This window comes from Arachis ipaensis, chromosome B10 (assembly GCF_059453495.1).
Source record: "Arachis ipaensis isolate K30076 ecotype BB chromosome B10, ASM5945349v1, whole genome shotgun sequence".
NCBI classification, from domain to species: domain Eukaryota; kingdom Viridiplantae; phylum Streptophyta; class Magnoliopsida; order Fabales; family Fabaceae; genus Arachis; species Arachis ipaensis.
This window is the reverse complement of record NC_142435.1, coordinates 89,851,417-89,865,859: the sequence shown is the minus strand read 5'-3', so window position 1 is coordinate 89,865,859 and position 14,443 is coordinate 89,851,417.

Below are 14,443 nucleotides of genomic sequence, written 5' to 3'. Positions count from 1 at the left end.
CATTGGAAGAAGGTATCATATTATCTTCCATGAGAGAAAGTCTAATAAGACTAGCTAATCTCAATCCAAAAGTCCTAATCAACTTACTAATTAAATTGGCAAAAGATTAGCGTCAATGGAAACAATATTCCAAAAGTCCTAATCAACTCACTAATTAAATTAGCAAAAGATTAGCGTCAATGGAAACAATACTAGCTAACAACTCTAGGTCACCAACATGAGTTGGGTTTTTCATGACTCAAGATCACCTAATTACTCTTTCCAAGCCAAGAATGCTCAAAATCTACTCTAAAGCCCAACCAAGCATTTTGTCAAACACTTGGTGGGTACAAATGAAAAGCATAGTAAAAATGCAAGGAATATAAATCTACACTACTCAATTACAAGGAATTAAACAACAATAAAGCAAATTAATGATAAAGGAACATGAATCATAAATTGCATTAAAAGAAAATCAAATTCAACATGAACATCCATGAACATAAAAGAGCATAAAAGGTAAAATTAGCATGAGAACTAAGAAGAACAAAGTAATAGGAACAAGAAATTGTAGAAGGAACAAGATGAAAGCAAGGAATTAAACATGGATCTAAGAGAGATTGACCTAATCCTAACCTAATTCTAGAGAGAAGAGGGAGCTTCTCTCTCTAGAAACTAACCTACATGATGCTAATGCTACAAACAATTGCTCCCCTATTTGCTTGGGCTTCAATTCTGCATGAAATACACTCAGAAACAAGTTGGATTTGGGCCTGGGCAGCTCAGAAATTGCCCCCAGCATTTTGCCTTCAAGTGGGCCGTGTGAGAGTATCGGCGCGTGCGCGCCATGTGTGCGTGCGCGTCGCTGACAATTCTCAATCCGCACGGAAGCGGCATGTACGCGCGCGCATCCTTAGGTGAAATCACTTTTGTGCACGCGCACCTGGTGCGCGTGCGCGTCCTTTGGCGAGATCCCAATTTTTTTGTTTCTACATGCATTCTCCCCTTTTTGTATGCTTTTCTTCTCATCTCTTCCATCCAATACTTACCTCATAGACCTGAAATCACTCATCAAACACATCAAGGCATCGAATGGAATTAAAGTGAATTAAAATCACTAATTTATGGTCTAAAAAGCATGTTTTTACACTTAAACAAAATTCAAGGGAGAATTACAAAACCATGCTATTTCATTGAATAAATGTGAGAAAAGGTGACAAAATCCCCCAAAATAAGCACAAGATAAATCACGAAATCGGGGTTTATCACATATCCATCGGAATCTCTGAATATTGATTGGTGGGCAAGACATAATGGGCGAATATATGCTGCCAAGTCTTAGCCTCTCTCGATAGATAAGTGAATAGCATCCCCTTGGGCTTCTTGTTGCCAGAATCCATTACCCAAGGGACGTCTGGTGTGGCAATCACGTGCTTCAGCGCCTCATAATCAAAGGTCATGCAGTGGATAGCTATCTCTGCCTGCTGAAAGGCACATGGGTCATCAGTACGAGGTCGACAAAGCAATGCCTTCCCAATAGCTGCCTCAGTAATCAAGATCTTCCTACCCCTCAGGTGGTCTGAATCAAGAGTGGCACGAAAGAAGTTGCAGTAGAACTCCCTCACCCACGAAGTGTTTATCCTCCCCAAATCCCTATCCACAAAATCCAAGCCCAATTCCAGAATACGGGCATTGATGGCGCGTCTCACGTCGTTGGGAAGGACCAGTTTCTTTTCAATGTTCAGGTTCGTCTTCCGATATTTGGGGAAGCGAAGCTCACAGTAGAGATTAGGAAACTTGATTGGGTCGGTGGATGGTAACAATTCATTCTCTTTATCCACTTCATTCAGCGGATTCTTAGCATAATTGGCATAAGGAGAAGGGGTAGAGGCTTTGGAGCGCTTCCTCTTCTTTGAGGTAGTAGCTATGGCTTTTCCTTTATCCGACATCCTAAAAACAGATGTGATATGATATAAGCAACAAGCCAAGTAGATGTATAGCACTCAAGGTAAGACATACTCATGAAGTGAGTGAAGAAAATAGGATTCTTGGAATGCAAGTAACAAAATTCAGAATTCAAATCAAGTCACAAACCAAGAATTCAAACCATAATTGCACAATGCTTTGTGTATTAAGCCCATGAAATGTCATACCCAAAAGAATGATCAAAAGAGTTAATTTTAAATCCAAAAGAGAAGTTAGTTGGTTAAACAAGTAAGAAGTTAGAAAAGTGGATCAAAGATTAGTGGTACGACGGTTCTTGGCTCAATTCAAAAGAAAAGCACAAAGTAAGTTGTAAGCACACTCAATATCATGAGGGACATTTAGTCATTGATGATGAAATATGAAAATTTGCACAAGAGCATTGATGAGCGGATAATTTATACGCTTTTTGGCATTGTTTTTAGTATGTTTTTAGTAGGATCTAGTTACTTTTAGGGATGTTTTTAATAGATTTTGTGTTAAATTCACATTTCTGGACTTTACTATGAGTTTGTGTGTTTTTCTGTGATTTCAGGTATTTTCTGGCTGAAATTGAGGGACTTGAGCAGAAATCAAATTCAGAGGTTGAAAAAGGACTGCTGAGGCTGTGGGATTCTGACCTCCCTACACTCAAAGTGGATTTTCTGGAGCTACAAAACCCGAAATGGCGTGCTTCCAATTGCGTTGGAAAGTAGACATCCAGGGCTTTCCAGAAATGTATAATAGTCTATACTTTGGCCAAGAATTGACGACGTAAACTGGCGTTCAACGCCAGCCTTCTACCCAAATCTGGCGTCCAGCGCCAGAAAAGGATCCAAAACCAGAGTTGAACGCCCAAACTGGCACAGAAACTAGCGTTCAACTCCACAAATGACCTCTGCACGTGCAACACTTAAGCTCAGCCCAAACACACACCAAGTGGGCCCCGGAAGTGGATTTATACATCAAATACTTACTCATGTAAACCCTAGTAGCTAGTTTATTATAAATAGGACCTCTTACTATTGTATTAGGCATCCTGGATTGTATTCTGATCCTGTGATCACGTTTTGGGGGCTAGCCATCTCGGCCATGCCTGGACCTTCACTTATGTATTTTTAACGGTAGAGTTTCTACACTCCATAGATTAAGGTGTGGAGCTCTGCTGTTCCTCAAAGATTAATGCAAAGTACTACTGTTTTCTATTCAATTCTTCTTATTTCTCTTCTAAGATATCCATTCGCACCCAAGAACGTGATGAAGGTGATGATTATGTGTGACGCTCATCATCCTTCTCCCTTATGAATGCGTGTCTGACAAACACTTCTGTTCTACATGAAGTAAGCTAGAATGAGTATCTCTTAGATCTCCTAACCAGAATCTTTGTGGCGTAAGCTAGAATGATGGCGGCATTCAAGAGAATCCGGAAAGTCTAAACCTTGTCTGTGGTATTCTGAGTAGGATTCAATGATTGAATGACTGTGACGAGCTCCTAACTCGCGATTGCAGGGCGTTAGTGACAGACGCAAAAGGATAGTAAATCCTATTCCAGCATGATCGAGAACCGACAGATGAATAGCCGTGCCGTGACAGGGTGCGTGAGCATATTATTCACTGAGAGGATAAGATGAAGCCATTGACAAGGGTGATGCCTCCAGACGATTAGCCGTGCCGTGACAGGGCATTGGATCATTTTCCCGTGAGATGACCGAAAGTAGCCATTGACAGTGGTGATGTATCACATAAAGCCAGCCATGGAAAGGAGTAAGACTGATTGGATGAAGATAGCAGGAAAGCAGAGGTTCAGAGGAACGGAAAGCATCTCCATTCGCTTATCTGAAATTCTCACCAATGAATTACATAAGTATCTCTATCCCTATTTTATTATTTATTATTCGAAAACTCCATAATTATTTTATATCCGCCTGACTGAGATTTACATGGTGACCATAGCTTGCTTCATACCAACAATCTCCGTGGGATTCGACCCTTACTCACGTAAGGTATTACTTGGACGACCCAGTGCACTTGCTGGTTAGTTGTATCGAAGTTGTGACAATTATGAATTAAGATCAGAGCACCAAGCTTTGGAGCCATTACCAGGATTTGTTCGAGCCTGGAGATCACAATTTCGTGCACCAAGCATGTATATGGGGATCAAATCATCAATCAATGTAAAGGTCACTAGTCTCAACTTAATTGGTGTTGGTTAAGTCAAAATATGGAAAAACAAGTTAACCAAGAAATATTCAACACCAAATCCAACGAGGCATAAAAGTCACAAGTTGAAACAAGAATGGGAAACCTCATGATCTATGTGACTTAATATGAGTTAGGTATGAATAGAATGAACCAATTCAGCCACATGGATTTAAAACTTTCAATCTTGTGACTTTTATGCAAAAGAGGCTCAAAAATCTTAAAAGGGTTTCAAGTTACGGTCAATCTGAAAACTCACTCAAACTATTCAATGCATAGAAGTGAAGCAGCATTATAAACAAGCACAGAATATGATAGGCATGACCAAAACTTTGTAAACAAGTTCAAGAGGAACTTTCCAAACCCATTTAGCAAACAGGATTCTTTGAGACACAGAAATTCGTCAAATAGAAGCTTGTTGCACCAAATAAAACAATGTTATTCCATGAAACATGGTTAGGAAAAATTCGGGAGTATTTCAGCAGTAAATTGGCTATTTCACAATTTCAATCAATCAGCTCAGATTCCATATGAATTCATTAACTAGTAAAAATACAAAAAATCATGTCTGAATTCATATGAATCTAAAGAAATAAGCCAATCCTTCAGCAACTAAACATCAATAAGCAATTTAAACCAAACCAGCCAGCAACAAACGACATTCTTTCTTTAAATAATGTACAGAATACTGGCTTACAACACAGCACCAGAATAAAATGAAACAGGAATTCAGCAACAATAGGGTCTTGAAGCAAGAACAAAACGGAAACTTGAAGTGGAGCAATTGACAATTCAATTTGAATTCAAGAAAAACAGTATCACTCCATTGACAATGAACCATTCAATAAGCAAGCAGTCTAAATTCAAACACTTTAAACCAGATTGAATTCAATGATTAGGCTCAAATCGGAACAACAACAGGGAACAATCCAGTAGCATTCTTTTTCTTGAATTCATCAGCCAATCACAAGCATTCAACATGAATTTGAACAACTAAGTATCTTGATTCAAGTGATTAAGTTTAAAATGGGACAAAATAGCAGTAAAGATAACTTAAATTCACACATTCAGCAAAAATCCTCACTGCACAAGCAAGCAACATGAATCCAAACAAATGCTCCTAACTGAATCTAGTGATTAGGTTTAAATTAAAGCAAGAACTCAGCATCAACCAGGCAGGACAAAGTAGCAATAAACCAGTATGCAGCAGCATCAAACAAGCCAAATTAGCACAGGAGCAAACCATACAGCAACAAATAAAGCAGGAAAATCAATAGAACAGCAACATCCCAAACAACAGCATTATTCAAAACAAACCTAAATTCACTATCCAGCTCAGATTCTCTAACCACCTAATCAACTAACATGAATTTCTAACTAAGCTAAGTTAACAAAAAATCATTAACTAGCTGTAGTAATGAATTGAAATAAAACAGGGGAAAGGCAGAGACCTGGGGAGCAGAGAACAGACAGGGCAGAAGGTTGATGGAGAGAGGAAGATGGAGGGGAAGTGTGCTGGACTAAGGTTGATGTCACTGTGAAGGCTTGCCGGTGACAATGGGGGTTGCGGCTTGATAAACCCCAATTTTGTGGTTTATATTGTGTAAAATTTAGGGGGTTTTGTCAATATTTCTCACACTTATTCGCAAGAAATGCATGGTTTTGTGTTCACTTCCCAATATTTCTCCATGATGGAAAACATGCTTATTTTGCCTTAAAATTGCCATATTTTAACCCTCTTCTATTGCCATTCGATTCCGTGATGTATTTGTTGAGTAATTTCAGGAATTATAGGGTAGGAATGACCTAGAAGAGAGGAAGAAAGCATGTACAAAAAGGGAGGAATATGAAGAATTGAAATCTTGGAAGAAGCAGCATTGGCACGCCCGCGCACTCCACGCGCACGTGTGGATGAGGTGGCTGGAAGCGGCGCACAAGGATGGACGCATTCGTGCAGATCAGAAGATTCCCATCGACGCGCACGCGCACTTGGCGCGCACAGGTGGATCGCAAAAGCAATCGGTGCGCGCGCACGCATGGCGCGCATGCGTGGGAAGCTACACGTGACCTCATTAAAGGAAATCGTGCCTGGCGATTTCTAAGGCTCATGAGGCCCAATTTCAAGCTGTTTCTGCATGGAAAAGACCCAAGGATGCTAGAGGGAAAGGGGGGATCATTCATTTTTATACTAAGACACAATTTTAGCTAGTTTTTGGTTCTTTTGTTATTCTAGAGAGAGAAACCCTTATTCCTCTCTAGATCTAGTTTTAATTTGATATTCCCTTATTGACTTGTGAATTGGATCTTGTTAATTACTAGTTTTAATTGTTCAATTTGAATTTCCTTGTTACAATTTTGCTTATATCTAGTGATAGTTTTATGAATCCTTGTTAATTGTCATTTTATATCCATTTCATGCGTGTTGTGAATCTTGACTTGTTGATATTGCATTGATGATTTCTATGTTTAATTTTGTTGTTTGGATGATTGTATGTTGATAATTGTTAGTGGGTATTTGTAGATTTCAATTTAATTGCTATTTTGAACATATCTTTTGTTAATGCTTACCATGTATTTGATGAATTGTTTACTTTGATTATGGAGTAGTCTTCTTCACTCTTGGCCTAGGTCAAGGGAATTGGGTAAACTTGAGTCATTGGGTCTAATGGATTTGATGATTTGGGGCCCTTAGTGGTCAATTTGATAACCATTGACGCTAATCTTCTGTTAAGTTAATTAATAGTGAGGTTAGGACTTATGGGTTGATGTTGACGAAACCATTTGACGTACTTCAAGTATAGAAGTAGACTTAATGAGTTTGGTTCCCCATAACTGTCAAGATATGGTTGTTGGACAAGGATGGTGACCCTAATTCTCATGCCTAGCCAAGAGTTGCCTTTATTATTCATATTTGAAAACCAAAATTCTCAATTATTTGTCTTAGTTGTAGTTACTTGTTGGTTTAGAATAGAATTAAGTGGAATGTTACTTGTTCATTGGAATTGCCCATGTTTTGCTTAGTTAATTGAATTAGTTTGTTGCAATTTAAGATTACTTGCTTGTTAAGATTCCCATTTATTTTCATGCTCATAACTCACAACCCCGGATTTCTAACCAATGTTGAAGAACATGTTTGCCCATTCCTTGTGAGACGACCCGAGGTTTGAATACTTCTGTTATTTCTATTGGGGTTGAACTTGTGACAACCAAATCCCTCTTCTAAATTTGATACCCGAGGATTGTTGTTGGTAGAGCTATACTTGCAACGCGATTTTATTGGAGAAAATCTTTACCAATACACTCTTGGGGAGCCATCAAATTTTTGGCGTCGTTGCCGGCGAATGGTTGCAACATATGCCTTGATATTGGTTATGTGAATATGTGAATATTGTAGATATTTTACTTCTTTCAATACTTAGCTATAGTTTAGATTTCTTTTACATTTGTGCTATGACTCTCAAGTTTGATGACTCGGTCTCAACCGAATTCTAGCTTAGCCGATTTTGATCCCGAGATTGAAACAACTTTGTTACACACTCGGCAAGCTAGACGGCGGTTGGACTATACGCCTAGTACCTCGGCCTCTCTTGAGGAAAATACCGAATCACTAGACGTCACCGAGAGTGACTTGGAGTCCGCTACTTCCTATTCTTCTGTTAGCACTACTAATACATCTTTGCATCCTACAGGTGAGCCATACATGGCGGAGCCACGCTGGATCACTTTGCATGAGCAAGGAGCTCCGGATATTATACTTCAATCGTTACAAGCAAGGTACCATAACCTTGATCCAAACTTTGAGTTGAAGAGTAGCTTGATAAATCTACTTCCTAAGTATCATGGGTTGCCGGGTCAAGACCCCATCCGACATTTGAAGGATTTTCAAGTTGCTTGTTTTATAGCTCGAAGGCATGAAGCCGATGAGGTGGCTATCATGGTTTTCGCCTTCCCTTTCTCTCTTGAAGCACAAGCAAAAACATGGTTTTATTCGCTACTTTACCGAAGGTCTTTGTGTGGAAGATAGAAGATTGCTCACCGCTTCTAGTGGTGGTTCCCTTTCGAAAAACAAGACGGAGGGAGAAGCTTGGAATTTGATAAAGGATGTTGCCGAAGCTACACAACATACAAGGGTGAGAAGTAATCCTCTCAAGGGTGTGGTAGAACCATCCCCTTCTGAATCAAGTCTAGCTAAATCACTTGGGAATATGACCACCATCCTTACACAAATCCAAAAGGATCAAAAGGAATACTACTCCATCCAAGCCATCCAAGCCCCACCTCCGGTTGCTCAACTTGAAGGCCCTCCTAGGATTTATGGTTTGTGCTCTAGCACCACACATTACACCGACCAATGCCATCAAATTCTAGAGGAACATGCTCTTATGGTGGCCAATGTGAATTACAACAACCGTCCACCCTACCCTCCTTAAGGTCAAAACAATTACCATCAAGGTGGTAATCAACATCAAGGGTGGAGGGATAATGCACAATGGAGCAATCAAAACCAAAGGTGGAACAACTCTCCTTCTCATCATAACAACAACCAATCTCCATCCCAACACTACCATAACAACACCAACTACCAAGCCAACCAAGGCCACTCCAACCAAAACCAAAATAACTACACCAAGTACCAAGCACCACACCATAGACAACAAAATCAAAACCAAACTCCTCCATCTTCCAATAATTAAGTTGATGAGCTTAGAGCTGCCATGGAAAAACGAGATGAGAGCAACAAGGCTCAATTCGATGCCTTGAATACTCAATTGGCTAACCTCACCAACATGCTTTCAAAGATGAACATGTCAAACCAACCACCAACCCTCAAGTTCCTCTAACCTTCCATCCCAACCCCAACCAAACCCAAGAGGCGGTCTCAACACCATCACTCTACGGTCGGGGACTACATTAGAGGAGATACCTCCAAGGGTCATGGGAGATATTCTTGAGGAAGAGCTAGTTATTGAAGCTCCATATGAAGAAGAGGTGGTAGACAAAAGGCATGAGGAAGAAGGAGTACACCTCAAGGAACCCAAGAGGAAAGATATAGTGGATGAGTCCATTCCTATCCCATTCCCTTCCATGGTGAAGAAGGCAAAGAAAACATTGGAAATTTGATTTGAACATGCTTTAAGTGTTCAAGAAGGTTGAGGTAACCATACCACTTCTTAACGCTATTCAACAAATTCCAAAGTATGCAAAATTTTTTAAAGACTTGTGTACACACAAGGATAGGATAGGAGAATTGGAGACACTATCCTTGGGTAGTTCAATTTCTTCCTTGATGGAACCTATTCCAAGGAAATGTGGTGACCCTAGACCATGCTTAGTGTCTTGTTGTATTGGTGGACACACTTTTCATGATTGTATGTGTGACTTGGGAGCTTGTGTAAGCATCATGCCACTTTCTATATATGTGTGGTTGAATTTAGCTCCATTAAAGAAGTCGGCGGCGAGGTTTGCCTTAGTCGATAAAAGTGTGATCACAGTGATGGGAATAGCGGAAGATGTACTCGTGGAAATTAAGGATTTGGTTTTTCCAGTTGACTTTTACATCCTTGAAATGCCTCCAGCAGAAAATAAAAGCTCATCCTCCGTTCTACTTGGTAGACCTTTCCTCAAAACCTCCAAATTCAAGTTAGATGCCTTCACCGGCATATATTTCTTTGGGGTTGGAGATAAGATTATCAAGTTTAATTTAGAGGAAGCCATGAAACATCCTCCCGAAGAATATTTCGTACTCCGATGTGATGTAATTGATGAAGTGGTAGCGGAAGTGCAAGAAGAAGACCATGACAAGTTATGCTACCCCATTGTTGAGGAAACGAATGACCAAGAGGATGAACATGAGGAAGTTATCAAGAATGAGCCCCATGAGCTTGATGAAAAGGAACCTCATCTTGAGACAAAAAGTGAACTGAAGCCCCTTCCGTCTCATCTGAAGTATGCTTTCTTAGAGGATAACCAAAGGTTTTCGGTCATTATTGCTAGTGAGCTTTCAAGTGAAGAAGAGGAAAAGCTCTTAGATGTTCTAAGAAAGTACAAGAAAGCAATAGGATGGAGCCTAGCGGATATTGTGGGAATTGACCCCCGCAAATGCATGCATAGGATATTTCTCAAAGATGTAGCTAGGCCGGTCAGGCAACCTTAAAGGAGGCTCAACCCAATCATCCTCGATGTAGTGAAGAAAGAGGTCACCAGATTACTGGATGTGGATATCATATACCCAATCTCTGACAGTGAGTGGGTGAGCCCGGTCAAGGTTGTCCCCAAGAAGTCGGGCATCACAACGGTCAAGAAGGACGACGGTGAAATGGTCACTAAAAGAGTACAAAATGCGTGGCGAGTATGTATTGACTACAAAAGATTGAACGCCACTACACAGAAGGACCATTACCCCTTACCATTCATCGATTAGATGCTAGACCGCTTGGCAAGTAAATTTCGCTACTGCTTTCTTGATGGATTTACTGGCTACTTCCAAATACATATTGCTCCTGAAGATCAGGAGAAGACCACATTTACTTGTTCGTTTGGCACTTTTGCCTATAAAAGGATGCCATTTGGACTATGCAATGCACCTGCTACTTTTCAGCGGTGCATGACGAGTGTTTTCTCCGATCTAATGGAGAATTGTCTGGAAGTCTTTATGGATGACTTTAGCGTTTATGGTACTTCGTTTGATTGTTGTTTAGAGAGCTTGGCCAAGGTCTTAGCTAGATGTATTGACACTAACCTTATCTTAAATTTTGAAAAATGTCACTTTATGGTACGACAAGGTATAGTGTTAGGACATGTAGTATCTCATGAAGGCATTTCTGTAGACCCGGCCAAGGTCGATGTTATCACCACTTTGCCTCACCCCTTATCCGTGAGGGAGGTCCGCTTGTTTTTGGGACATGCAGGATTCTATAGGCGCTTTATCAAGGACTTCAGCAAGATTGCTTTACCATTGTCGCGCCTACTCCAAAAAGATGTGGATTTTGAGTTCGATAGGGAATGTGTAAAAGCTTTTGAAGAGCTAAGGAAGACTTCTTACCACGGTACCAATTGTGCGAGGCCCCAACTGGATGTTGCCGTTTGAGATAATGTGCGATGCGTCAAACCATGCTGTAGGTGCCGTGCTTGCAAAGCGCAATGATAAACTCCCTTATGTCATTACTTACTCTTCTAAGACACTAGATGCAGCACAAACCAACCATACCACTACTGAAAAAAAACTCCTAGCTATTGTTCATGCTTTAGATAAATTCAAATCTTATTTGCTAGGATCAAAGATAGTGGTATACACGGATCATGCAGCTTTAAAGTACTTATTGACAAAGAAAGAGTCAAAGCCTAGACTCATACGTTGGATCTTGCTTTTGCAAGAATTCGACGTTGAGATTAGGGACCGGAGTGGATCTCAAAACCTGGTTGCGGATCATTTAAGCCGGATTGAGAATTTAAAAATTGATCCATTTCTGATCAATGACTCATTCCCATTGGATAGTTTGCATACTGTGTCGGATAGCTTTCTTTGGTTTGCCCCAATGGCAAACTACTTAGTTGCGAAAATCTTCACTCCCAACTTTTCGAAAAGCCAAAGGGACAAGTTAAGGAGTGATTCCAAATACTATATTTGGGATGACCCTCACTTGTGGAAGAGGGGCATGGACCAAGTAATTCGAAGATGTGTCCTGGAGTCTGAATCCTAACCAATTCTTGAAGCTTGCCATTCTTCCGAATGTGGTGGCCACTTTGGCCTACAAAGGACCGCTAAAAAAGTGTTGGATTGTGGATTCTGGTGGCCAACCTTATTCAAGGATGCTAACCGGTTATGTGTGTCTTGCCATCAGTGTCAGAGGTCAGGAAACGCATCCCAAAGGGATGAAATGCCTCAGCAACTTATGTTGTTCTGTGAGATATTTGATGTATGGGGCATTGACTTTATGGGACCGGTTCCTAACTCTAGTGGATATCTGTATATTCTATTAGCGGTTGACTACGTATCAAAGTGGGTAGAGGCCATACCTACCCGCCTTGACGACGCCAATGCCGTTGTTTCTTTCATTAGGAATCACATTGTATGCCGTTATGGGTCGCCACGAGCAATCGTGAGCGACCAAAGATCCCACTTTTGTAACAGGAAAGTAGAAGTATTACTCAAGCACTATGGAGTGTCGCATAAGGTTGCTACTGCTTATCATCCGCAAACAAATGGACAAGCAGAAGTGTCCAACCGGAAAATTAAGAGAATCTTGGAGAAAGTGGTCAATCCACAAAGAAAGGATTGGAGCCTCCGGTTAGGAGATGCATTATGGGCGTATAGAACGGCCTACAAGACTCCGATAGGGATGAGTCCTTTCCGGATCATCTATGGTAAGGCATGCCACCTTCCGGTGGAGATTGAGCATCGAGCCTATTGGGCGGTAAAGCAGTGCAACATGGATTTTGCCAAGGTGGGTGAAGCTAAGAAGTTACAACTGGAGGAGCTTGAGTGTTTGAGGAACGATTCATATGAGAATGCCCGAATCTACAAGGAAAAGACTAAAGCATTCCATGACCATCATATCCGGAAGAAGGACTTTCAAAATGGTGACGAGGTCCTCCTCTACAACTCAAGGCTCCAATTTATGCCTGGCAAGCTCTGCTCTAGATAGGAAGGACCTTTCAAGGTGAAAGAGATAAAGCCCTACGGAGTGGTGGAATTATTTGATCCCAAGAGTGAAGCAACTTTCAAGGTGAATGGACATAGGGTGAAGAAGTATCATGGTTGCAAGCCCCCAAAAGAGCTAGAGGTGTACCTATTGGAGGATGCACCAAGGAGAAAGGAAGCTTAAGAAAAGGACCGTCCAACTTAAGGACATTAAAGAAAAGTGCTTGGTGGGAGGCACCCCACCGTGGTAAGATCTTCCTTGTTTATACCATCTTGTTTGTATCCTTAGTTTCTTGTGAATTTTGTGATCTCTTGATGATTGATTGAGTGCATAGGAGTGCTAGCTTTGTTGATTTTGTTGGATAGATAGGATGTTCATATAGATAGGATGTGAAAAAAGATAAAGAAAACAAAAAAATTATTTGAAAAAGGGCACCGACGCGCCAACGCATACTGCGCGCGCGCGCCGGTGGCGCAATTCCAGCTCTTGGGCCAAACACCCGACAGTCATGCCCACTTCGTGCCCAACTCACGCCAGGCACCCACGCGTTCGCGTACTTGCCGCCTGCGCGCACCATTGCAATTCAACCATCGACGCTGAAGAGAGAAACTTTTGCGTGGTCTAGAATTCAGAATAAATTCTCGTTGCAGGTATAGCTTCTAAACCAACAAAAATCCTTTCTTAAAAATATTTTGGTTGTCACAAGTAACAAAACCCTTTTAAAATTGATAACCGAAGTATTCAAACCTCGGGTCGTCTTCTCAAGGAACTGCAGGGAGGTATGTTCTTATTATTGGTTATGAGTTTTGCAAATTGGAGTTTTGAAAGTAAGGAACAAGTAATTTAAACGACAATTAAAATAAATAAATAACTATAAAATAAACTCTTGGCAAGGTATGAGAAATTGGAAGTCCTATCCTAGTTATCCTTATCAATGGTGATGAGAATTGAGTTTTAATCCCACTTAGTTAGCCTTTACTAAAGCAAAAGAAGGTCAAGTGGGTCAATTAGTTTGATCCTCAGGTCCTAGTCGATTCCTAAGAAAGGACTGGAATTATTGAAGTTCAATTCAATTGGCAAGACAACAATTATCAATCACGTTGAGTTTGATAACTCATGAGTTACCAATTACTTAACCAAGGCCAAAAGTGGAAAAGTAAACTTACTCGAATAAAAATATCTTTAGATTGGAAGCAATAGTAATATAAATAAAAGAAAGCAATCTTAAACTGAAATACCTCAAATAACATTAATTAAGAGAATCATATGTAACATGGAAGTGTTCATAAATTAAATTGACAAAGTAATTACAAAGGAACATTGAACCTGATAAAGAGTTGGAATACTAACTTGAAATAATAAGAAATCCTAATCCTAAAACCTAAGAGAGAGGAGAGAACCTCTCTCTCTAGAAACTACATCTAAACTATGAAAAGTGAATAATTGGAGAGCTCCCTATGAATGGATGCATTCCCCCACTTCATAACCTCTAATCTGTGCCTTCTGGACTTGGATCTGGGCCAAAAAGGGTTTCGGAAATTGCTGGGAGCATTTTCTGTAATTTCTGGTGCGTGGCGTCTGTCACGCATCTGCGTGGGTCACGCGGTCACGTTATCTGGAGTTTTCCTTGTCACGCGTTCGCTTAGGTCATGCGTCCGCGT